The sequence below is a fragment of the Thalassophryne amazonica genome, chromosome 10, assembly GCF_902500255.1.
Source record: "Thalassophryne amazonica chromosome 10, fThaAma1.1, whole genome shotgun sequence".
In the NCBI taxonomy this organism is placed as follows: Eukaryota; Metazoa; Chordata; class Actinopteri; order Batrachoidiformes; family Batrachoididae; genus Thalassophryne; species Thalassophryne amazonica.
Window position 1 is genome coordinate 74,752,694 of NC_047112.1, and position 24,916 is coordinate 74,777,609.

Sequence of the window (24,916 nt, forward strand, 5' to 3'; positions counted from 1 at the left end):
AACTTACTGTGTAGAAATCTGGGGATCAACATATACAACCTATATACAACCTTTATTTATTTTGCAGAAAAAAGCTTTAAAAGTGATTAGTAACAGTGGTTTTAGAGATTCATCTAATCCATTGTTTATTAAGTATAGGGTACTTAAATTTCATGATTTAGTTGATTTGAAAATATTACAAACGATGTACCAAGTTAATAAAAATACTTTACCAACAAACATTCAAAATATGTTTGAAAAAAGAGTAAGTAGTTATAAATTGAAAGGAATAGAAGTCTTTAAAAAAACAAGATTTAGAACCAAAGTAAAGGAAAGGAGTATTGCAGTAAATGGTGTCAAATTATGGAACAATCTTAATAAAGAAATTAAAGAATTAAGGTCGCTTAAATTATTTAAAAAACATATTAAATTAGATGTATTAAGTAAGTATGAAACTATGAAGTAAGTCAGTGGGCTGCAAGAAAGTCAAAAAAAAAAAAGTAAACTGTTAATAATGTTTGGAGTGTCTTAAGTTTAAATGTAACCTGTCAGTGATGTAATCTATTAATTAATGGTCATAATTATGAAATGGGTCAGTGGTATGTGACAAGTTAAAGAAATGCAATCTGTTAAATAATGTTGACTATGATGCTGTATATTGAAAGATTGTATTGTTAAAAGGGGCAGAAATCATAAGACTTGTTCTTCTTTCTGCTCCTTTTCATTCTGGTATTGTGGTGCTTTTGTTTTTTGCTTTTCTGTTTTTCTTTTAAATGAATGAAATAAATATTAAAGAAGAAGAAGAAGAGAGAGGACAGAGATTTTCGGCGGAACAGCAGGAGGAGCAGCGGGTGAGGAAGTGATCATTTAAAAAGGAGCCATACTGGCGCTGACGTGACTGGTTTCAGTTGAAATACTCCTGCTGAAGAGACGCCACGACGTGGATTATCCGCAATGGCAGGGGAGGACCCTGCCGTGTCTGTGAGTACGTTTGATGTGGTTGTGAGGAGCCTGTTTTAATCAGAAAGTCGGAGTTTCTTAACCCGGAGTTTTTTTAACCCTTGGCCGGCCGACGGATGTGTACCAGAACATTTTGGTTATGACCGATCAGTTCACTCGTTTCGCATGGGCAGTTCCCACATTAGATCAGGCCGCGCAGACGACGGTTAAGGTGCTGTGGAAGCATGTAATACAGCAGTTTGGTTGTCCTGCGCGGTTCCACTCTGATCGTGGGCCAAATTTTGAATCGGCCCTGATGCAGCAGCTTTGTAAGTTATATGGGATAAGTAAAAGTAGGACAACATCGTATCATCCTGCAGGTAATGGTGGTGTGGAGTGGTTTAATCAGACATTATTGAATATGCTCCGTTCATTGGAAGAAGAAAAGCAGCAGAGGTGGCCAGATTATATTGCTGAGTTGGTTCATGCCTACAATAATACAGTGCACAGTGCGACGGGCTATGCTCCCTCATTTTTGATGTTTGGTAGGCATCTGCGGCTTCCCGTGGATGCTGGCCTGGGGGTGAGTCCTGAGCCAGTAGCGTTTGGATTGACGGGGTGGGTGAAAGACCATCGTTGTAAATTGTTGTTGGCTTACAAGATCGCGTGCCAGAGGGCAGCTGCTGAGGCTTCTCAACGTAAAGGTCAATATGATAAGAGGGCTAGGGCTTTGCCCTTAGTGCCGGGGGAACGAGTGTGGATACGAAATAGACGTCGTGAGGGGAAGGGTAAGTTGAGTACCTGGTGGGACCCTGAACCCTATGTAATTTTGGATTGCGTAGGGGATACTGGGGTTGTGTACAGGGTGCGTCCGGAGCGGGAGGGGAGGGAGCAGACTGTGCATCGGAATGCTCTAAAGGTGTGTACTGCCCCCCAGAGAGAGTTAGGATTAGGGGTAGAAGAAGGGATCCGGAAGGAGGGGGAATGTGAGATCCCCGTATGGTATGGGTTTTGGCCGGTCGCGGTTGAACAGCGATCGGTGGAGGCCCCTCAGGACGTGCTTCGCCGTTCTACCCGTGTAAACTTCAGCCGGCCACCGGCCCGTTACCCTGATTAGTATTGTGTGCGTTGCAGGGACTGGCAACGATAAGGAGGGGGGGATGTAATCCAGCTTCTGTGAGATGTTCTGACTTGAACTGTGCTGTTCCTTTTGGTTGCTAAGGTGACCGTGGGCGCACCTGATTCCTTTTGGATTATTGTAATTAGTTCACCTGGAGCGTAAGTGTGAAGGAGTGGATATAAGACGGGGTTTTGTGGAACGAAGGAGGACTTTTTTTGCTCCGTTCCACCTCGCTTCTTTGGAGAGAGGACAGAGATTTTCGGCGGAACAGCAGGAGGAGCAGCGGGTGAGGAAGTGATCATTTAAAAAGGAGCCATACTAGCGCTGACGTGACTGGTTTCAGTTGAAATCCTCCTGCTGAAGAGACGCCATGACGTGGATTATCCGCAATGGCAGGGGAGGACCGTGCCGTGTCTGTGAGTACGTTTGATGTGGTTGTGAGGAGCCTGTTTTAATCAGAAAGTCGGAGTTTCCTTGGAGTTGGAGTTGTGCGCTCGCTGGCCTGGGTGTGTGTGTGTAGGTGCACGGAAGCTGCGGCGACGAAGAGAGGTGTTACGAGGAGGGATCAGTGACGAGGAGGCTGCGCGCTTGGTGATTGGAGGAAGCCATGCCCCGCCAAGAGAGAGTGTGTCGTGTAGAAGTGGAGGATAGCAGGGCCCGCCCTGAGATGACAGCAGGAAGTATTTGTGGATTGGCTGTCATCATGACTGACTGCTCGCAGAGTGACTTTTTTATATTTGTTTTTATATATAAATTCTGGTTTAAATTGTTTTATTTTTTTATTATATATTTTGTGATTTGTAATAAATTGTAATATTAAGTTTGCTTTGTTTGGTTACTCCAGCTCCATTTTTATTATAGTTACATGCATTATTTGATTGTGTTTTCATTCATTAATTCAAAACCACAATAACCCGCAAACCCGGGCTTACATAATTTGGCGTCACGAACAGGATACCATTTTCTGAGAGCTGGTGTTTCTGAACAGAAGCAAATATGATGATGCCAGTGTACCCAGGTGCACCTTGGCTCCCTAGATTAAGAGGGCCAGGTGACGAATTAAGGTACTGTGACTGGAAGGAACAGATTAAGGGGTTTTTGGGGTTTCAGGATTTGACAGAGGTTGGGAAAGTGAGTATTGTTTTAGGAGCATTGACTGGGGAAGCTAAGCGCCAAATTTTAGTTTTAGATGAAGAGGAGAAAAGTAAAATTTCAAAAATTTTTGCTCACTTAGATTTATTATATGATGAACAAGTTTCTGCTCCTGTTTTGAGGTCTAGCTTTTTTAGTTGTGTCCAGGGAGAAGATGAGCCTATACAGTTGTTCATGTTAAGGTTGTGTGAATTGTATCGGAAGTTGCAGTATTTGGATTCTGATAATGCCCCCTCTGAAAGGACTCTGCAAGACCAGTTGTTGCTGGGACTTCGTGAAGGGCCTTTTGCTAGGGCCTTGAAGGTTTATGCTCGCCGGAACCCTGAGTTAGGTTTTGCTGAGCTGCAAAAGGAGGCACATCAGCTTGATTTGGAGTATGGGGGTGTCAAGCTGGATGTAACCTGTTCATCGGTTGGGGAACCGTATGATTTGGGTAGGCCCTATCAGGGTTCCGATTGGAAAAAGCAGTTAAAGGGTGAGATTCTTGCAGAAGTGAAGGAGCAGGTTAGGGGGTTGGCTCAGGATATAGTGGCAGAGTTTAAGCCGCAAAGATATCCAGTTTTATCTGAATCTAGGTCTGTTAAACCTATGCGGAGGCAACGGTGTTCACCTAGGCGATCCCGTGATTGGGATGAGCAAGGTCGGCCTATTTGTTATCGTTGTGGGAAGGTGGGGCATATTGCTGGGCACTGTGTGTCTGTAGTTGAACCGGCTTTAAACTGGTAGACCCTGCTGCTGAGGTCCGAGTTGCAGGGGCTGCTGCCATACCACCATTATCCAGGACCTCTGATGCTCTTATTGGTCAGTGTCCCACTATAGAGCTAACTATTGAGGGAATTCGGTTGGGTGGCTTGCTGGATACAGGGTCACAAGTTACTATAATGGCTGAGAGCCTGTTTAATAAGTATTTTGGACAGATTAAGCTTGGGCAGGCCCCAATGTGGTTTCGACTGAGTGCTGTCAATGGGTTGGAAATTCCGTGTGTTGGTTACGCGGTATTGGATGTGGAGGTTGAGGGGATCAGGGTCTCGGATCGAGGGGTGGTGGTTGTTAAGGATGAGAAGTGCTCGAGCCCTTTGATTGTTGGAATGAATATTATTGGAGCCTGCTGGGATACCGTGTTTAAATGCCCTGGAAAATCTGCCTGTCCGCAGGCTTTTAAGAGACAGAAGATCTGGAGGGATGCGTTTGCGGTGTGTCGAAGTGGCAAGGTCCCCTTGGGAGTGGACGGGTTTGTGGGATATGTGAGGTTAGCCTCTAAACATGCTATTTCTGTTCCACCAAAGAGTGAGTTGATAGTGTGGGGACGTACTAGGATGGGACAAAAGGGGGTGGATTATGATGCGCTGATGGAGCCTATGCCTGGTTCTGGGATTGTGGGTGTGGCTAGGACTTTGGTGGGAGTTAGGAAGGGGAGGCTCCCGGTTCGTGTGTGTAATCCGCACCCGTATAGTGTGTCGATTGGCCGCTTTCACAAGTTGGGTCGGCTTTATGGGATTGAGGATTCTGATGTGTGTGGATCTAATGATGTGGCTTTCTCACTTGGGGAAGATGGCGCTGTCCAGGTCTCGCTGGTGAATGTTGCCACTGCTGATACCGATTTGGAACTGCCTGTGGTAACTGGTATGGGCAAGGATTGTTCGGAGTTGTCCGAACAACAGCAACGGGAATTGCAAGCTTTGTTGCGGAAATGGGAGAAGGTATCTGCCCGTTATGAAGAAGATTTTGGGCGGACGAATGTGGTACAGCATAGGATCCCTACGGGAGATGCTGCCCCCATACGGGAGAGGTATCGTCCGATTCCGCCGATGTTGTATAAGGAAGTGAAGACCCTTCTGTCAGGGATGCTTGAGAAGGGAGTGATAAGGGAGAGTAGTAGTCCTTGGGCAGCTCCTATAGTTCTTGTGCGGAAAAAGGATGGTAGTTGGCGGTTTTGCGTAGACTATAGGAAATTGAATGCAGTTACGAATAAGGATGCATTTCCCTTGCCACGTATTGAGGAGACACTGACTGGTCTTGGCCAGTCGGAATGGTTTTCGACATTGGATCTTGCTAGTGGGTACTGGCAGGTTGAGATGCATCCTGATGATCGGGAAAAGACGGCTTTTGCTACCCCGCTGGGTTTGTATGAATTTGAGCGGATGCCATTTGGACTTTGTAATGCGCCCGCGACTTTCCAACGGTTGATGCAGCAGTGTTTGAATGGTCAGATGGTGGAATCATTGTTGGTGTATCTGGATGACATCATTGTATATTCTGCCGATTTCTCTTCCCATCTCCAGCATCTTGATCGGGTGTTTGAGCGGTTGTGGCGACATGGTTTAAAGTTGCGTCCGGGTAAGTGTAAGTTGTTGCAACGGGAAGTAGCGTTCCTGGGACATGTGGTAGATCGGCAGGGCGTGAGACCAGATCCGGAGAAAGTTCGTGCTGTTCTAGATTGGCCGATTCCGAACACTCTCAAGCAGGTCAGGGCATTTTTGGGATTAGCCGGGTATTATAGGCGATTTGTTGCAGGATTCGCTAAATTAGCTCGGCCCCTGAATAGGCTTTTGACCGGTGTCCGGGTGGACAAGAAGTCGCAGTCGAGGAAGGTGGATTGGACTGCAGCATGCCAGGTCTCGTTTGACGCCCTCAAGAAGGCCTTAACACAGGCTCCGGTTCTGGCGTATGCTCATTATGATAAGCCTTTTATTGTGTATACCGATGCTAGTAACCAGGGGCTTGGGGCTGTGTTGTCTCAGGTTCAGGATGGACAGGAACGTGTTGTGACGTACGCCAGTCGGAGCCTGCATCTCAGTGAGCAGAATGATGTGAATTATAGCTCATTTAAATTGGAGTTGTTGGCTTTGAAATGGGCAGTGATGGAAAAATTTAAAGATTTTTTTGACAGGGGTGGAGTTTACTGTTTATACAGATAATAACCCCTTGGCCCATTTGCAAACTGCCCATCTTGGGGCAGTGGAGCAGCGGTGGGTGGCACAGTTGGCTTCCTTTAATTATACAGTGAAGTATCGTTCAGGTAAAGCTAATGTTAATGCTGACGTTTTGTCAAGGTGTCCGGTCCAATCAGAGCGGGCTATGGTGTTGGAGAAGGAACATGACCGGGGGTTGCCGGTCAGTGCAGGTATTGAGGTAACACCTGAGGGTGGATGGATTGAGGCCCAGAATCGGGATTTGGATATCCAGGCTGTGAAGGGGTATGTTGTTGAGGGGAGTGTTCCAACTCGCTCGCAACGTTTGGCGTTAACGGGCCGAGCTCAGAAATTGCTTCGGCAATGGGAAAGATTGATGGTGATAGAGGGTATATTATACCGAATTTTTCTCGATGGAAGGAGCCATGAGGAGTATCGTCAGATTGTGTGTCCGGGCTGTCGTTGTGAGGAAGTGTGGCGAAAGATTCATGAGGCTGGGGCTCATTCTGGGGTGGATAGGACTCTTGCTCAGCTTCGTCAAAGGTTTTACTGGCCTGATATGGAAAGGGAGGTACGAACGTTCCAGGAGAGGTGTGTCAGGTGTAGCCTTCAAAAGGAGCCGTGTTGAGCCTAGGGCACCGCTGGGGTCAATTGGGGCCACTTATCCGTTGGAGGTCATTGGGTTGGATTTTTTAACCCTTGGCCGGCCGACGGATGTGTACCAGAACATTTTGGTTATGACCGATCAGTTCACTCGTTTCGCATGGGCAGTTCCCACATTAGATCAGGCCGCGCAGACGACGGTTAAGGTGCTGTGGAAGCATGTAATACAGCAGTTTGGTTGTCCTGCGCGGTTCCACTCTGATCGTGGGCCAAATTTTGAATCGGCCCTGATGCAGCAGCTTTGTAAGTTATATGGGATAAGTAAAAGTAGGACAACATCGTATCATCCTGCAGGTAATGGTGGTGTGGAGTGGTTTAATCAGACATTATTGAATATGCTCCGTTCATTGGAAGAAGAAAAGCAGCAGAGGTGGCCAGATTATATTGCTGAGTTGGTTCATGCCTACAATAATACAGTGCACAGTGCGACGGGCTATGCTCCCTCATTTTTTATGTTTGGTAGGCATCTGCGGCTTCCCGTGGATGCTGGCCTGGGGGTGAGTCCTGAGCCAGTAGCATTTGGATTGACGGGGTGGGTGAAAGACCATCGTTGTAAATTGTTGTTGGCTTACAAGATCGCGTGCCAGAGGGCAGCTGCTGAGGCTTCTCAACGTAAAGGTCAATATGATAAGAGGGCTAGGGCTTTGCCCTTAGTGCCGGGGGAACGAGTGTGGATACGAAATAGACGTCGTGAGGGGAAGGGTAAGTTGAGTACCTGGTGGGACCCTGAACCCTATGTAATTTTGGATTGCGTAGGGGATACTGGGGTCGTGTACAGGGTGCGTCCGGAGGGGGGGGGGAGGGAGCAGACTGTGCATCGGAATGCTCTAAAGGTGTGTACTGCCCCCCAGAGAGAGTTAGGATTAGGGGTAGAAGAAGGGATCCGGAAGGAGGGGGAATGTGAGATCCCCGTATGGTATGGGTTTTGGCCGGTCGCGGTTGAACAGCGACCGGTGGAGGCCCCCCAGGACGTGCTTCGCCGTTCTACCCGTGTAAACTTCGGCCGGCCACCGGCCCGTTACCCTGATTAGTATTGTGTGCGTTGCAGGGACTGGCAACGATAAGGAGGGGGGGGGATGTAATCCAGCTTCTGTGAGATGTTCTGACTTGAACTGTGCTGTTCCTTTTGGTTGCTAAGGTGACCGTGGGCGCACCTGATTCCTTTTGGATTATTGTAATTAGTTCACCTGGAGCGTAAGTGTGAAGGAGTGGATATAAGACAGGGTTTTGTGGAACGAAGGAGGACTTTTTTTGCTCCGTTCCACCTCGCTTCTTTGGAGAGAGGACAGAGATTTTCGGCAGAACAGCAGGAGGAGCAGCGGGTGAGGAAGTGATCATTTAAAAAGGAGCCATACTGGCGCTGACGTGACTGGTTTCAGTTGAAATACTCCTGCTGAAGAGACGCCACGACGTGGATTATCAGCAATGGCAGGGGAGGACCCTGCCGTGTCTGTGAGTACGTTTGATGTGGTTGTGAGGAGCCTGTTTTAATCAGAAAGTCGAAGTTTCCTTGGAGTTGGAGTTGTGCGCTCGCTGGCCTGGGTGTGTGTGTGTGTAGGTGCACGGAAGCTGCGGCGACGAAGAGAGGTGTTACGAGGAGGGATCAGTGACGAGGAGGCTGCGCGCTTGGTGATTGGAGGAAGCCACGCCCCGCCAAGAGAGAGTGTGTCGTGCAGAAGTGGAGGATAGCAGGGCCCGCCCTGAGACGACAGCAGGAAGTATTTGTGGATTGGCTGTCATCGTGACTGACTGCTCGCAGAGTGACTTTTTTATATTTGTTTTTATATATAACTTCTGGTTTAAATTGTTTTATTTTTTTATTATATATTTTGTGATTTGTAATAAATTGTAATATTAAGTTTGCTTTGTTTGGTTACTCCAGCTCCATTTTTATTATAGTTACATGCATTATTTGATTGTGTTTTCATTCATTAATTCAAAACCACAATAACCCGCAAACCCGGGCTTACACTTGCAACTGCACTAATCCAAGATGCTCCCCCTCAATCACAATCTTACTTTTTTTTTAATTCCCTTTCTCTCCAGAGCACATCCTCACCTCTCCAGGCTAGCCAAAATCAGCTCTTTAAGAATGCCTCACAACTTACTGCACGTGTGGTGGACACATATGGGTCACATGGAGTGACAGCCTGCAGCTGTGCCACAGGTATCTGGGGGAAAGGCAGCACAAATCTCCATGAAAATGTTACATCATCTGTAGCAGCCCAGCTCCATGGGAGATGATGCACAAGGGACGCTGAAGCAATTACACAGACAGGGGTATGTAGACTACAAATCACTGTACTTAACGTTGTTTGACTTGTACACTTGTGTGCATCTGATGTTGACTTGTTGTCAATTTGGTGTTTGGCTAGGATGCAGAAGGGACGAGAAAACCACTGTCTGTGTAATTAATTGAGCATCCCTTGTGCGTCATCTCCCGTGGAGCTGGGACGCTACAGATGACGCAACATTTTCACAGAGATCTGCACTGAGCAGAAGAATTTTCAGAAATTTATGCTGGATTTGAATGTATGCCATGGCCATGGTGTCATATTTCCTCACTGTTCCTGCACCAAGACAAACTATACATGTATGTGCAACCCCAATTCCAATGAAGTTGGGACACTGTGTGAAATGTAAATAAAATGGAATACAATGATTTGCAAATCCTCTTCAAACTATATTCAACTGAATACACCACAAAGACAAGATATTTAATGTTCAACCTGATCAATTTTATTGTTTTTGTGTAAATATTTGCTCATTTTGAAATGGATGCCTGCAACATGTTTCAAAAAAGCTGGGACAGTGGTATGTTTACCACTGTGTTACAGCACCTTTCCTTCTAACAACACTCAATAAGCGTTTGGGAACTGAGGACACTAATTGTGAGGCTCAGCCGTTCAGAAGCAAAGATGGGGCGAGGATCACCACTTTGTGAACAACTGCGTGAAAAAAAAGTTTAACAGGGTTCTCCCCAGACAATGGAACAACGGCGCCACGCCGTCATACTGCCATCTAGCGCCGCTATAGTGTAGTGTCATCTCATGATGTTTTGGCGGTAGAACTGGTGGGACTAACGGCACACAAACCCGTTTTTGCGGGAAATTTCACAAACAACTTCAGCTCTGAACACTGTTTACATCCAGATGACACAAACCATGACAAAACAAACCTTACACAAAGCCAGATCTCTGCATTTTTTTTTGTTGCGTCTTGGTGGGGACGCAGCGATCGTCAGGCCGTCTGGGCAGGAGGCACGCCGGAGGGGAGGAGGCACAGCCTCTGTGACAGTGAACAGGGAGGCTTTTCTGAAGAAAATGGCAGAACGGAATTTGAAATTATTCAGGTACCAAGACACACTTTGCGATTTTGGTGCTGGATAGCTGCGTGCATTATTTCCATTATTCTTCTTTTTAAAGGACATGTTGCACTGAATTCATAACACTTCTGAGTGTCTCAGACAGCATTCTTAGAGGAAACCGCGCACATGAAATGCTGCTAACATTAAAAACGGAACCAGAGATTAATTACAAAGTTTATATAACTGTGCAGTGGTGTTGCAGTGGTGGTGCACGAATACAGTGTGCGCTGCTCTGTTACAAAACAGTCTCACATCAAGACAACACTCAAAGTAAAATAAAAATAAACCCTACCAGCTCAACTGAGAAGAAGAAGAAAAAAAACCCTGAACAGTCATCCACTTGTGATTTCCAAAGTCCGCTCCACCAAAGGAGTCCCCACGCACAGATCACGCGCGATCGCCAGCCGGTATTGTGGAGCTCTTCCAAAGTTCTCTCATGATGAGATAGAAAGTCCATTATCTCCTGAAAAATTAACATATTCAGACTTTTTTCCCCAATGTAAAAAAATCCATCTGCGTGTCCAGCCTGTACAAAACAGCGTCAGAGACACTCCGTGTGCACGCTCACAGTAGGACTAAAATAGTGTCCAGCGACACAAACGGCAGCGTCACCACACATTAGAATCCAAAATACAACCGCCTCTGAAAATATTAAGAGTTTTGGGGTGAAGTGTGTCGCCTCCTGTCTCTCTGTGCAGCCTCTGTAAATCCAAACTTTTACTTTCAAATGAAAGCTCACAAGCTTTGTTACTGGACGAAGCAGTGTTCATTTCTTCACTGTGTCAGCCTGATGTTTCTGCTTTTCCTAAAACGTACATCACATGCTGAGAAATGCTGACAAATGCAGAGTAATAAGACATTTTCCAGAAATGCACCTGCTGACTCGGGGAGGAAAGCTGGACGTTTTGTTTTTCTATTTTTTGACAGTATTCAAAATCTGAATCACAAGGACAAGGTGAGATTTTCACAGTGAATGCTCCCAGCCTGGTGATATTGTGACTTGGGAATTCAAACTTTTCAAACTGAAAATTATGCAGGGGAAAAGTGTAAAAAAGTGTGGAATCTCCCACATTTTAAATTGTCTTTCTGTAAAAAAAATTTTTTTTCAAATAAGTTTATTGCACATTAGTTATATATAGTGTGTCAACAAAACACAAACAGATTAATTCAACTAATCAAAAATTCAGCAAAGAATCAGACCAGAAACAGAACTAAAGATTTTCATTTTTGTCTTAGAGCTTCAGGACACAAGGTCAGATAGGGCACCGAGTAGAAGCGCTTCAAGCAGTGATAGTTCCCAACAGCACTGCTATACTAAAAATTTCTGGGAGAACCCTGGTTTAAGAACAATGTTTCTCAACGTTCAATTGCAAGGAATTTATGGATTCCATCATCTACAGTCCATAATATAATCAGAAGATTCAGGGAATCTGAAGAACTTTCTACACTTAAGTGGCAAGGCCGAAAACCAACATTGAATGCCGTGACTCTCGATCCCTCTGGCAGCACGGCATTCAAAAACCGATATCGTTGTGTAAAGGATCTTACTGCGTGGGCTCATGAACACTTCAGAAAACCATTGTCAGTTAACACAATTCGTCGCTATGTCTACAAGTGCAAGTTAAAACTCTACCATGCAAAGTGAAAGCCATGCATCAACAATCATCCAGAAACGCCACTGCCTTCTCTGGGCCCAAGATCATTTGAAATGGACAAACACAAAGTGGAAAAGTGTGCTGTGGTCTGATGAGTCCACATTTCAAATTGTTTTTGGAAATCATGGACGACAAAAGAGGAAAAAGACCATCCAGATTGTTACCAGCGCAAAGTTCAAAAGCCAGCATCTGTGATGGTATGGGGGTGCGTTAGTGCCTATGGCATGGGCAACTTACACATCTGTGATGGCACCATCAATGCTGAAAGGTACATCCAGGTTTTGGAGCAACACATGTTGCCATCCAAGCAACGTCTTTTTCAGGGATGTACCTGCTTATTTCAGCAAGACAATGCCAGGCCACATTCTGCACGTGTTACAACAGCGTGGCTTCGTAGTAAAAGTGTGGGTACTAGACTGGCTTGCCCGCAGTCCAGACCTGTCGCCCATTGAAAATGTGTGGCGCATTATGAAGCACAAAATACGACAATGGAGACCCCGGACTGTTGAACAACTGAAGTTGTACATCAAGCAAGAATGGGAAAGAATTTGTGTGTGTGTTTAATAAGTGTGTTTTCAGAAAGACAAACACACTGCTTCACTTTAAATGCACAGTCAGTCTATTTCAGATGATCAGCATGGACCGTCTTTTCTCTTAAAAAACTTTGTGTGTTGCATTGGAAAGCTGTAGCTTTTAGTGCTACATTGATTAGCTCTTGCACGGCTTATGTGCATGCTCTAGTCTTCTGTTTTTCTGGGGATGTTACAGCGCCACACACAGGCCTGGCATATGTACTACAACATTAAACGGAGCTTCAAGGCACAGAATTTGCCTCGAACATTTTTTGTAATCGAATTATTCGAGTTACTTGACTAATCATTTCAGCCCTAACACACACACATACATACATATAAATATTTTGCAAGTCCCTTCAGCTGCAGAACATGCAGATCTGAGGTGGATCTACATGTTAAATTGGCACAAGTTCTATGCAGGATGCCCTTCCTGAGGCAACTCCACATTGACACAATTCTTTGACGCAACTCCACATTACATGTAGCAGGCATGAGGTTTGAACCAAGAATGTTCCATACTGAAACCAAGCACACAAACCACTTATCCCTGCTATTGAGCACAATTTTTTTTTAAGTACATTATCACACTTCTTCCCATTAAATATGCAAAACACTTCTGTTTAATCACACATCTTCAGCAGTGTGTGCCATTTCAGAGCACAATGATGATCAATTAAAATAAAAGGCAGCCCACATCCTTCAAATGTGCACCACATGTTTTTCTCTTGGATGGCACATGATGGAAATGTGTCACTGCAGTGTTTTACACTTAAGTTTATCCATGTGGGTTTCTTCCTGCTCACAGACTGTGATCATCTGTGACATGGGCAGAGGCAGTGGGGTAAGGGATGGGAACAGCCCCCACAACCCTCTTAGGGATTAAAGATCCACTTTGAAGACATTTTGCACATACTACCACTAACAACAATAATAATTTTTAACAATTAAAACATTCGATGAGTACTCTGTTGAGTGCCGTAGTTTAATCCTTTAATTAAGAGGTCTGTTAGAAAAGTATCCAACCTTTTTATTTTTTTCAAAAACCTGATGGATTTGAATCACGTGTGCTTGCATGAGCCAACCTTGAACCTTCGTGCGCATGCGTGATTTTTTTTCACGCCTGTCGGTTGCGTCATTGCTTGTAAGCAGCCTTTGTGTGAAGATGGGTGGAGTCTCTCGTCGTTTTTTCTTGCAAGGAAATGGCGGAACGACTGGAGCAGCGCAACTGCATCAAATTTTGCCAGAAACCGGGCGACAGCCAGGTGGAAACCATTCGGATTATTCAGATGGCTTTCGTGACGATCCTATGGGCATCACACAGATTACGGAGCGGTATAAAAAGGTTTAAAGACGGTCGCACAACGGTGGAGAGCGCGTCGCACTCTGGGCAGCCATCAACATGCTGAAATGACCAGATCATTCCAAAGTGAACGCTGTGGTGATGTGGGACCGTCGTGTGACTATCCGAGAAATTGCGGAAGAGGTGGACATCAGCACTTTTTCGGCACATTCGATGAATTTCGCTGCAACTCTTTTCATGGCAAAATCTTCTGTCACAGTGGAATGTGCCGAAAAAGTGCTGATGTCCACCTCTTCCACAATTTCTCGGATAGTCACACGATGGTCCCCACATCACCACAGCGTTCACTATGGAATGATCTGGTCATTTCAGCATGTTGATGGCCGCCCGGAGCGCGGCGCCGCTCTCCACCGTTGTGCGGCCGCCTTTAAACCGGTTGTACCGCTCCTTAATCTGTGTGATTCCCAGAGGCTCGTCACCGAAAGCCGTCTGAATAATCCGAATGGTTTCCACCTGGCTGTCGCCCAGTTTCTGGCAAAATTTGATGCAGTCGTGCTGCTCCAGTCGTTCTGCCATTTCCTTGCAAAGAAAAAAAACGACGAGAGACTCCACCCATCTTCACACAAAGGCTGCTTATAAGCAAATGACGCAACCGACAGGCGTGAAAAAATCACGCATGCGCATGAAGGTTCAAGGTTGGCTCATGCAAGCACACGTGATTCAAATCCATCAGGCTTTTGGAAAAAATAAAAACGTTGGATACTTTTCTAACAGACCTCATATGTGCTGTGAACTTGAGGAACAAAGAATAAATTGGTTTCTTAACTTGGAGGGGGGAAAAAAAAACAAATAGTATAAAGTGGAAGTTGGTTAGTGGTTAGCACTGTTGCCTCACAGCAAGAAGGTCGTGGAATCACTACCACGCCCTGTCTGTGTGGAGTTTGCATGTTCTCCCCGTGTTCTGCATGGGTTTTCTCGGGCACTCCGGTTTCCTCCCGCAACCAAAAACATGCTATTTATGAATGTGGTAGAGGCCCATAGGTGCAGAATGGCGCCACACATCAGTCAGTCTGCTACAGGGCAGCTGTGGTTACACTAGTAGCTTACTAGCATCAAGGTGTGAATGTGTGAGAATGAATAATTATGCAATCTGTAAGCTCTTTGGGTATCTCATGCTAATAAGGCGCTCTATAATCCAACTCATTATTATAATATAACTGACTGAAATAGTATGAGCGAATGTGACAGAAAAATTCCCTCTTTCTTCTTTGGAAGTGTGCCGCACAATTGCCTTTATTAAGGAGCCGCTGCATTCAGAGTAAACTGAATGTCTCTGGATTGTGGACAATCATTGACATTTTTCTTCATTTTCTTACATTTTACAGACCTAATCAATTACTAATCAATTATTTTCTTTATTCTGAAAATGAGCATTAGTTGCAGCCCAAGTAGATACCAATGTAGAGGAATCACTGCCACATTGGAACCAGTCTTCGGCATAGGGTTCTATTTGTCAGTACAGTTCTCTATCCTCAGTCTTAAAACAAAGATCAAATAAATAAATAAATACATAAACAAACAGTATGATACCTTCACTAATCTGAGCTCAACAAGCTACAGCCAAGGGCAGGGACCCAGTTTAAGATGTGCCATGTTATGAGAGGGAAACAGAGTGCAGTGCGCATGTGGTTAGCTGAGCCATAATCTACTGTACCAATGTGAAAAATACTCTTCCTTGTCTTCTCCCTCGCTCATTCTCTGTCCTTTCTACCCCTCCCTTTCTCACACTCCCTCCCTCCTTCCTTCTCAGTTCTTGTGTTGTTGGCTCAGCCCTGTGCGTGTGCATGTGTGTGTGTGCCTACCGTTTGTGTCCCGAACATCAAGGGTTAAGTCCCTGCCATTTTAACGCCACTGACAGATCAGACCATTAGGGTGTTACCTAACAAAATGGAAGCCTTTAACCCTGAATCTGCCAGGCTCTGTGTGTGTTGTGTGTGTGTGTGTGTGTGTGTGTGTGTGTGTGTGTGTGTGTGTGTGTGTGTGTGTGTGTGTGTGTGTGTGTGTGTGTGTGTGTGTGTGTGTGTGTGTGTGTGTGTGTGTCAGAGGCAGAGTGTGGTTGTGTGTGCACGTCTCCACCTGGATTCTCCCTCAGCAACATGCCGACAACAGCAGCAAGTCCAGGAAGTGCAAAACAGAGCTAAGTGTATGAGATCATAATAATTCACATATGTACAATATATTTTATATATATATATACACTCATTAAGCTAACACAAAAAGGCACTCGCACAACTTAGTGTAGCTGCCTCCATCGTGTAACTACACAAATGAAAAACACACAGAACTCTTGCTCCTCACATCACTTCAGTATTTGGCAGGCATACGGACATACATGTGCTCAGCAGAATAGACAAACCTCTCGTGCACCCATCCTGGGTAATCAATTAAAACTACATTTTAAAAGATTGCATGTCCATTAATACGAAGTCACGGAGCTAGAGAGAAAGAAGTTTACTGAGCACCCATATGTAGTAAACATTTACATGTCAAGTCTCAAAACTATGAAGGTATGAAAAACCCAAGTCAACACCTTCTGGGATTTTTCTTGAGCTGGTAATCACAAAGTCACTGGATACATTTAAACCCACAAATGTTTACAAGCTATAATGAAAAGGAATAGCCAAATCTGTTTAAAAGAAATGCCTGATAGGGACCATATCCAATTTCAGTCAAATTGCTTCCAAATGGTTTCTCCATAATCCAGTAAAACTAGAAGCTCATAGCCACATGCAGAACACAGTGCCAGGACACATGCAGACTACTATCAGATTACATTTCTTATTTTAAATGGATAGGAGGAGGAAGTGACCAATGAGGAGTTCAAAAAAATAGCAAATATGTTTGCATTATATTTGACAAACATAAAAACTAATGCGATCAAACAGCATTCAGCATTAATTTGCTGTCACTTGCAGCCAAGTCTGTAGACGTCCGAGGATTCTCTCGCAGCACAATACTGGGGACGGGTACAGAAACATTTCTCCTGCTTTGAAGGTTCCAATGAGCACAGTGGCCTCCATCATCCATAAATAGAAGAAGTTCAGATCCACCAGGACTCTTCCTAGAGCTAGCCGCCCGTCTAAATTGACCAATCGGGGGAGAAGGGCCTTAGTCAGGGAGGTGATGTATGGTCTGTAATGCTCCCTGGCTTAGTCAGGCCTGTATGGTAGTGTGGCCAGACGGAAGCCACTACTCAGTAAAAGGCAAATGTCAGCTCACCTGGAGTTTGCCAAAAAGGCACACGAAGGACTCTCAGGCTATGAGAAACAAAATTCTCTGGTCTGATGAGACAAAGATTGAACTCTTTGGCGTGAATGCCAGGTGTCATGTCTGGAGGAAACCAGGCACCATCCCTACAGTGAAGCATGGTGGTTGCAGCATCATGCTGTGGGGATGTTTTTCAGCAGCAGGAACTGGGAGACTAGTCAGGATTGAGGGAAAGATTAATGCAACAATACCCTGGATGAAAACCTGCTCCAGAGCGCTCTTAACCTCAGACTGAGGTGACAGTTCATTTTTCAGCAGGACAATGACCCTAAACACACAGCCAAGATATCAAAGGAGTGGCTTCAGGACAACTCTGTGAATGTCCTTGAGTGACCCAGCCAGAGCCCAGACCTGAATCCGATTGAACATCTCTGGAGAGATCTGAAAATGGCTGTGCACCGACGCTCCCCATCCAACCTGATGGAACTGAGAGGTGGTGCAAAAAGGAATGGACAAAACTGCCCAAAGATAGGTGGACCAAGCTTGTGGCATCACATTCAAGAATACTTGAGGCTGTAATTGTACAAAAAAAAAAATTTCCTGTCATTATGGGTGTTGTGAGTAGAATTTTTGAGGGGAAAAAAAATTATTTACTCCATTTTGGAATAAGGCTGTAACATAAAATGTGGGAAAGGTGAAACGCTGTGAATACTGTCTGGATGTACTGTATGTTTTGTGAAACAAATCCAACTGGATTCAAGTTTGATTACTGCTTGGCTAGTGTAAATCACACCACATTTTTGCCTTCACTCTTGGGTTGGCAGTATCTGTAAGCCCTAAAATGACTGAGAAAGATCAGGGAGGTGCTTATCCCAAGATATTATAGCGTGAAGTGGATGACAGTCTACAACTCCTCTTGGACAGGACACCAGGGGGAGTTGGAGATTTCCCCTCACGTCCATATGTACACTTTTGTACAACACTTTTGGTTTTGCTCCCATTTTGTATGAGATGAACTCAAAGAACTAAAACTTTTTCCACATACACAATATCACCATTTCCCTCAAATATTGTTCACAAACCAGTCTAAATCTGTGATAGTGAGCACTTCTCCTTTGCTGAGATAATCCATCCCACCTCACAGGTGTGCCATATCAAGATGCTGATTAGACACCATGATTAGTGCACAGGTGTGCCTTAGACTGCCCACAATAAAAGGGCACTCTGAAAGGTGCAGTTTTATCACAGCACAATGCCACAGATGTCGCAAGATTTGAGGGAGCGTGCAATTGGCATGCTGACAGCAGGAATGTCAACCAGAGCTGTTGCTCGTGTATTGAATGTTCATTTCTCTACCATAAGCCGTCTCAGAGAATTTGGCAGTACATCCAACCAGCCTCACAACGGCAGACCACGTGTAACCACACCAGCCCAGGACCTCCACATCCAGCATGTTCACCTCCAAGATCGTCTGAGACCAGCCAATCTGACAGCTGCTGAAACAATCGGTTTGGATAACCAAAGAATTTCTGCACAAACTGTCAGAAACCATTTCAGGGAACTCATCTGCATGCTCGTCGTCCTCATCGGGGTCTCGACCTGACTCCAGTTCATCGTCGTAACCGACTTGAGTGGGCAAATGCTCACATTCGCTGGCGTTTGACACGTTGGAGAGGTGTTCTCGTCACGGATGAATCCCGGTTCACACTGTTCAGGGCAGATGGCAGACAGTGTGTGTGGCGTCGTGTGGGTGAGCGGTTTTCTGATGTCAATGTTGTGGATCGAGTGGCCCATGGTGGCGGTGGGGTTATGGTATGGGCAGGCGTCTGTTATGGACGAAGAACACAGGTGCATTTTATTGATGGCATTTTGAATGCACAGAGATACCGTGACGAGATCCTGAGGTCCATTGTTGTGCCATACATCCAAGAACATCACCTCATGTTGCAGCAGGATAATGCACGGCCCCATGTTGCAAGGATCTGTACACAATTCTTGGAAGCTGAAAATGTCCCAATTCTTGCATAGCCGGCATACTCACCGGACATGTCACCCATTGAGCATGTTTGGGATGCTCTGGACCGGCGTATACGACAGCGTGTACCAGTTCCTGCCAATATCCAGCAACTTCGCACAGCCATTGAAGAGGAGTGGACCAACATTCCACAGGCCACGACTGACAACCTAATCAACTCTATGCGAAGGAGATGTGTTGCACTGCATGAGGCAAATGGTGGTCACACCAGATACTGACTGGTATCCCCCCCCCAATAAAACAAAACTGCACCTTTCAGAGTGGCCTTTTATTGTGGGCAGTCTAAGGCACACCTGTGCACTAATCATGGTGTCTAATCAGCATCTTGATATGGCACACCTGTGAGGTGGGATGGATTATCTCAGCAGAGGAGAAGTGCTCACTATCACAGATTTAGACTGGTTTGTGAACAATATTTGAGGGAAATGGCGATATTGTGTATGTGGAAAACGTTTTAGATCTTTGAGTTCATCTCATACAAAATGGGAGCAAAACCAAAAGTGTTGTGTTTATATTTTTGTTGAGTGTTTATCAAGCTTTAAACAGGTGGAAATACAGTCAAGGTCTGTAAGTGTTTGGACAGTGACACTTTTGTTTTACAATTTTGCTTCTGTAGAACACCACAAGAGTAATGGAACAATCAAGATGGAAAGTGTGCTTATAGTGTAGAATGCTTAACGTCAACGGGTTGCGCAAAAATAATAGATTATTCATTTTGAAAATACAGCTTTTTACAGCACTATGGCCAATTGCTCCAATCACTGCCACAGAAGCCTGTAACTCTTTCACAGCTGTCTGGGTATCTTGGTGGCTTCCCTAAATAGTCTCCTTGAACAGTCACCCAATTTTAGAGAACGACCTACACCAGACAGATTTACCATTCAGTACCGTACTGTAGAGCCTGACTGATATATCGGTTGGGTGATATCGGTCGATATGAGCCATTCACAAGCACAGTGTCAGTGTTATTTTTGCCTATACGAAAATATTTATTTTACACCATAAACAATGCAGAAAAACACTGGCTGTTGGAAATGGTGTCAAAACCTTATGGTTTTGCACCTGTTTGTCTGTTTGTGAACAGCCTGCAGCCCACAATTTTTCATATATACTCATGAAATTTTTACTCAAGATTCATAAACTGATAGGCAAGATGTGATTCCATTTTCAAGGTCATAGGTCAAAGTCAGAAAAAATCTTGAAAATTGGAAAAAAAAATACCTATCCTTTAAACACAGTGAATTTTCAAAAATTCATAACTGTCAAAAAAGATCAGATTTCTTTCATCTTTGAGAGTGTTATGTAGGATGGTATCCTTTATCAGCTAACAAAGTTTGATACAGATCTGATCCAGATTACAGATTTTGTGCCCATTTAAATTTAACACAGAAATCCTCATTTAATGTATATTTTACATTATATCTTAATCAAACGTGCCTCAATCACTCTCATATTTGAAAGTGAGGTGAAGACTGGCACTCTCTATCGCCTGACAAAGTTTGATCCAGATCTGATCCGGATTGTGGACTTTAGGGACATTTGAATTTAATACTGAAAAACCTGTTTGGTGTACATTTTGCATTACGAGGTCTGTCCGAAAAGTAACGGACCTTTTTATTTTTTTCAAAAACTATATGGATTTGAATCACGTGTGATTGCATCAGCCAAGCTTGAACCTTCGTGCGCATGCGTGAGTTTTTTCACACCTGTCGGTTGCATCACTCGCCTGTGGGCAGGCTTTGAGTGAGCACTGGTCCAGCCCCCTCGTCGGATTTTCATTGTGAGGAAAATGGCCGAACACTTGGAGCAGCGCTATTGTATCAAATTCTGCTACAAACTGGGCAACAGCCAGATGGAAACGATTCGGAAAATCCAGACGGCTTTCGGAGATGAAGCTATGAGCATCACACGGATTAAGGAGTGGTACTAGAACCGGTTTAAAGATGGCCGCGTAATGGTGGAGAGTGCGCCGCACTCCGGTTGGCCTTCAACATGCCGAAATGACGAGATCATTTCCAAAGTGAACGCTGTGGTTATGCGCGACCATTGTGTGACTGTCTGAGAAATTGCGGAAGAGGTGGACATTAGTACGACTTCGGCACATTCCATCGTGACAGAAGATTTGGGCATGAAACGAGTGGCGGCGAAATTTGTGCCAAAGTTGCTGATGGCGGAGCAAAAGCAACATCGTGTTGAAGTCTCACAGGACATGCTGGACTCCATTCAAACTGATCCCAGCTTTATGGACACCATAATCACCGGTGATGAGTCCTGGGTGTACGGGTACGACCCGGAAACCAAATTCCAGTCATAGTGGAAGCATTCCACGTCACCAAGACCGAAGAAGGCGCGCCAAGTGCGCAGCAACATCAAGGTAATGCTGACTGTTTTCTTTGACTCCCGTGGTGTGGTACACCACGAGTATGCACCACAGGGTCAAACAATAACAAAGGAGTATTACAGGGATGTCCTCCGTTGTCTACATGATGGTGTGCGGCGCAAGAGACCAGAGTTGTGGGCCACAGGAAATTGGCGCATCCACCACAACAATGCTCCAGCTCATTCCTCTCACTTAATTCAGACTTATTTGATGAAAAACCAGACTCCGGTGATTCAATAGGCGCCTTACTCTCCTGACATGGCCCCTTGCGACTTCTGGCTGTTCCCAAAACTTAAAAGACCATTAAAAGGAACGCAATTTGAGACAAGAGAGGACATTATGGCTGCAACGACGGTGGAGCTGCACTCCATTCCAAAAGAGGCTTTCTTGGAATGCTTCCAACAGTGGTGACACCGCTGGGAGAAGTGTGTGGACTCCCAAGAAGACTACTTCGAGGGTGATTAGGTTTCCAACACGCCAGGTAAGCCAGTTTTTTTTTTCCCCCAGCCAAAGGTCCGTTACTTTTCGGACAGACCTCGTATATTGCAATTAAATACAGCTTGGGACTCTGACGAGGGCGGTGGCATCTCCTCCACTCTCTCTTATCTCTGCTTTCTGCTTTAACCTTCAAGTCCCTACTTCACCAGACTGTAAATTCCTCAAATTATATTCGATACTGGATCTACTGGACTACTATTAGATTTACCATGGAATTGATCAGCTGGTCTCTGAATGCTATTGACACCATTTTTTCTACAAGAAGGTCAGGACCGGGGGATCCTACCTGCCCAGATGGAACGTATCCTGCAGGCTTTGTTCTCGACTCCTGGGGCTCTTGGCATGTGGCATGCTTGGCGCCTTTCTCCGTTGAGGACGTCGAGGATTTATTCATTTTTGGTCTTATGGTAGCGGGGCTGGTACTTTTTGGCCTATGTGCTGCCCTGATCTACCGCAAAATTGGCAAGACAGCTGCATCAAGAACCATGGCCCCTCACTTGTCCATCATGATTAACGAGGTTGGCAAGGCAGTGCATTCTCAGACTGTGATGACTCTTGAACTCAGACGCAAATTGGATGACATCTTGGAGCAGATGCGTGCCTTGCAGTTGAAGTTGAAGGTTTCGGAGGCCGGTGAATATTCTTAATTCAGATTTGGTTGTTCAAGTGGAACTGTTAAGTGTTTTTCACTGCTCAACCACAACACTCCAGGCTGATCAAGCCTGAAGGACAAATTGCCCGCTGTTTTCCTCCAGAGGAATTTATTCAGGCCTTGGTGAGACTATTCGGCTCCTTCTTATCTCAACCCACAAAGACAATAAACTGACAGACTTACACATGGACAAAGACTGAAGCATGCTCCACTTTTCCCTTCACCTCCCTTCCTGCTCCCCCATCACACACCCCATCCCGGCCACCGTTCACGCCACCACTTCCCCTGCGGGGGCAGCGCGTTTTTTAGCTGCGGCAGGTCCCCATTTCCCCCCAAGCTAGCAGCGGCGCAACTCCAGCTGCGGCAGCTACCACACACTCACATCGCCTCAATTTGGAAAACGGACTGTTTCAAGTTTAGTGAACATAAACAATGTCAATTGTATATGTGTTGTCTTAATTCTGATGTGTGCCATTATTATGGTAAATAAGTAATAATTGTGGATTAATTGCTGTTTGTCTGTGGAAATGCGAGTGTGGATGTAATCTCGTTGTTGTTGCACTTGTAATGACAATGATAAAGCTATCCAAAAGTGCCTCAATCACTTATTTTTTCTGTTATGGATTTACCTACATCACCAAAATTGGATGGAGGTTCCAATTTTATGCCTCTTTCTCTTCCAGTTATCAGTTGGAAACCAAGTGCCAAAAAGCAAAGACAAATTGTGCACAGCAGAGATAAACAATGTCATGTGAAATTATCTGAAAAAGGATTCAGAAACCGAAAAAGTTGAAAGAAAAAAACCTAACACCACAAAAAAAAAAAAACTTTGATTCAAGTGCATGAATTAAATACATCCTCCTGACATTTGATCACATATAATTTAGCTTATGAAGAGCCACTTCTAACAGGAGTTTGACCTTTAAAAAATTTTTCCAAGGTAAAAATTTTGTGGAATTGAAAACGAGTGTTGGCAGAGGTTTGCGCTGTACGAACGCAGTGCTCTCGTTACATAGTTTGTCCAGCACACGGTGCTCCAACAGGATTGTTTACAATGCTGTCAAGCATGGCTGGGGCCCCACACCCCATCACCCCTTGGTCACATTCGCTCCAAGAAGAGGCAAAGCAAGCAATCGTCTTTCATTTTCAATCACCATGGAGGTTTATGACCTACTTATTTTCTCAGTAGTCGTGCATTATCAGGACTCAACGGCTGAAGCTACAGACAGCTATTAAAAAGTGCACCATTAGCATGCAACATTACATAAGAAATAATTTCATTTTGTGCAAATACTGCAGCAGGGACATCTTAAGGTGCCCTGACACTTGCACACATTTTGGCTCCGCACTCCCATGCACTTCGTCGTGATAATGCATCCTGCTGTGTTCCCAGCTGGATGCATGTGTGCTGGATGCTGCATATATAATTACTTCATAGTGGATTAATCATTTTCTCTCAGAGTTTGGTTGTTGAAAATACCTCTAATCGCTACCAGAATCACAGAGGACCGTTCAGCTGGAGCTGCTTTCCTCTCTCTTTCCTGTGCTTCATGAGGTGAACGCATTTGGAACAGTCTAAAAAGGTAATTATTTGTAGCTTTGTAAAACAGTTGCATGTTCATTCCTTCTTATGAGTATCTGGAAAATTATGTTTATTATAGATGTAACATCTTGTTATAATCTTTCAGATGAGCTGCGCTGTGATGCGGTGTGCTGACAATCACTCGCACTCATGCAGTGTTTAATTGTTTGCGCAATGTACATGTGAAGTTCCACGTACTTAATGCATGACAGAGATTTTGAACGTTTCAAAATTTTCTTTGCGCACTTGCACGAAGCCACGCACAGTTTACAAGGGTTTATGATGAGTTTACTCTCTTGCATGGCCGAGTGCGTGTAAGTGCCCAGATCAAATTCGTGCAAGTGTCAGGGCACCTTTAGATGATCAACGAAGACTTTCATCACACAACCAGACATATTATTCCAGGTATTTGTCATAAAATACTCAAAAACAACAGACACAGCTCTCCAAAACAGCTAGTGGGTTCATCTAGCGGACTCAGAGCTACAGATGCTATGATAGTCATTTGTGCTCTGCTCAGCAGCTGTCATTCAAAAGCCACCACACTCCAAATTATACACAACTTTACATCTTAAAATGTCAATAACGAGTTGGTAAAAAAATCCCCACCCCCACCCCACACACACACTCATCATGGAGGGAGAAATGCCTACAAATATAAACGAGAGAGTGAATGTCACAATTGCAATTCTTATCGTAGACAATTCACAATCAATTCAAGATTTTCAAAAGCAGATTTTTAAAATAACATTGCTTTCATTTTGTTTCAGTTTCTCCTCACTGCCATAAATGTAGAGTTGCTGTTGTGTGTCCCTCTTGGCTTCAATATAACAGTTTGTG

The 24,916-nt window shown here is 44.8% G+C and overlaps 1 protein-coding gene across 6 annotated transcripts in view; it reads right to left on the reverse strand.

The window, feature by feature from the left end:
• The window catches only part of gatad2ab (GATA zinc finger domain containing 2Ab), a 122,898-nt gene that overhangs the window by 42,644 nt on the left and 55,338 nt on the right, over window positions 1-24,916 (reverse strand). The gene's annotated exons all lie outside the window — the stretch shown is intronic.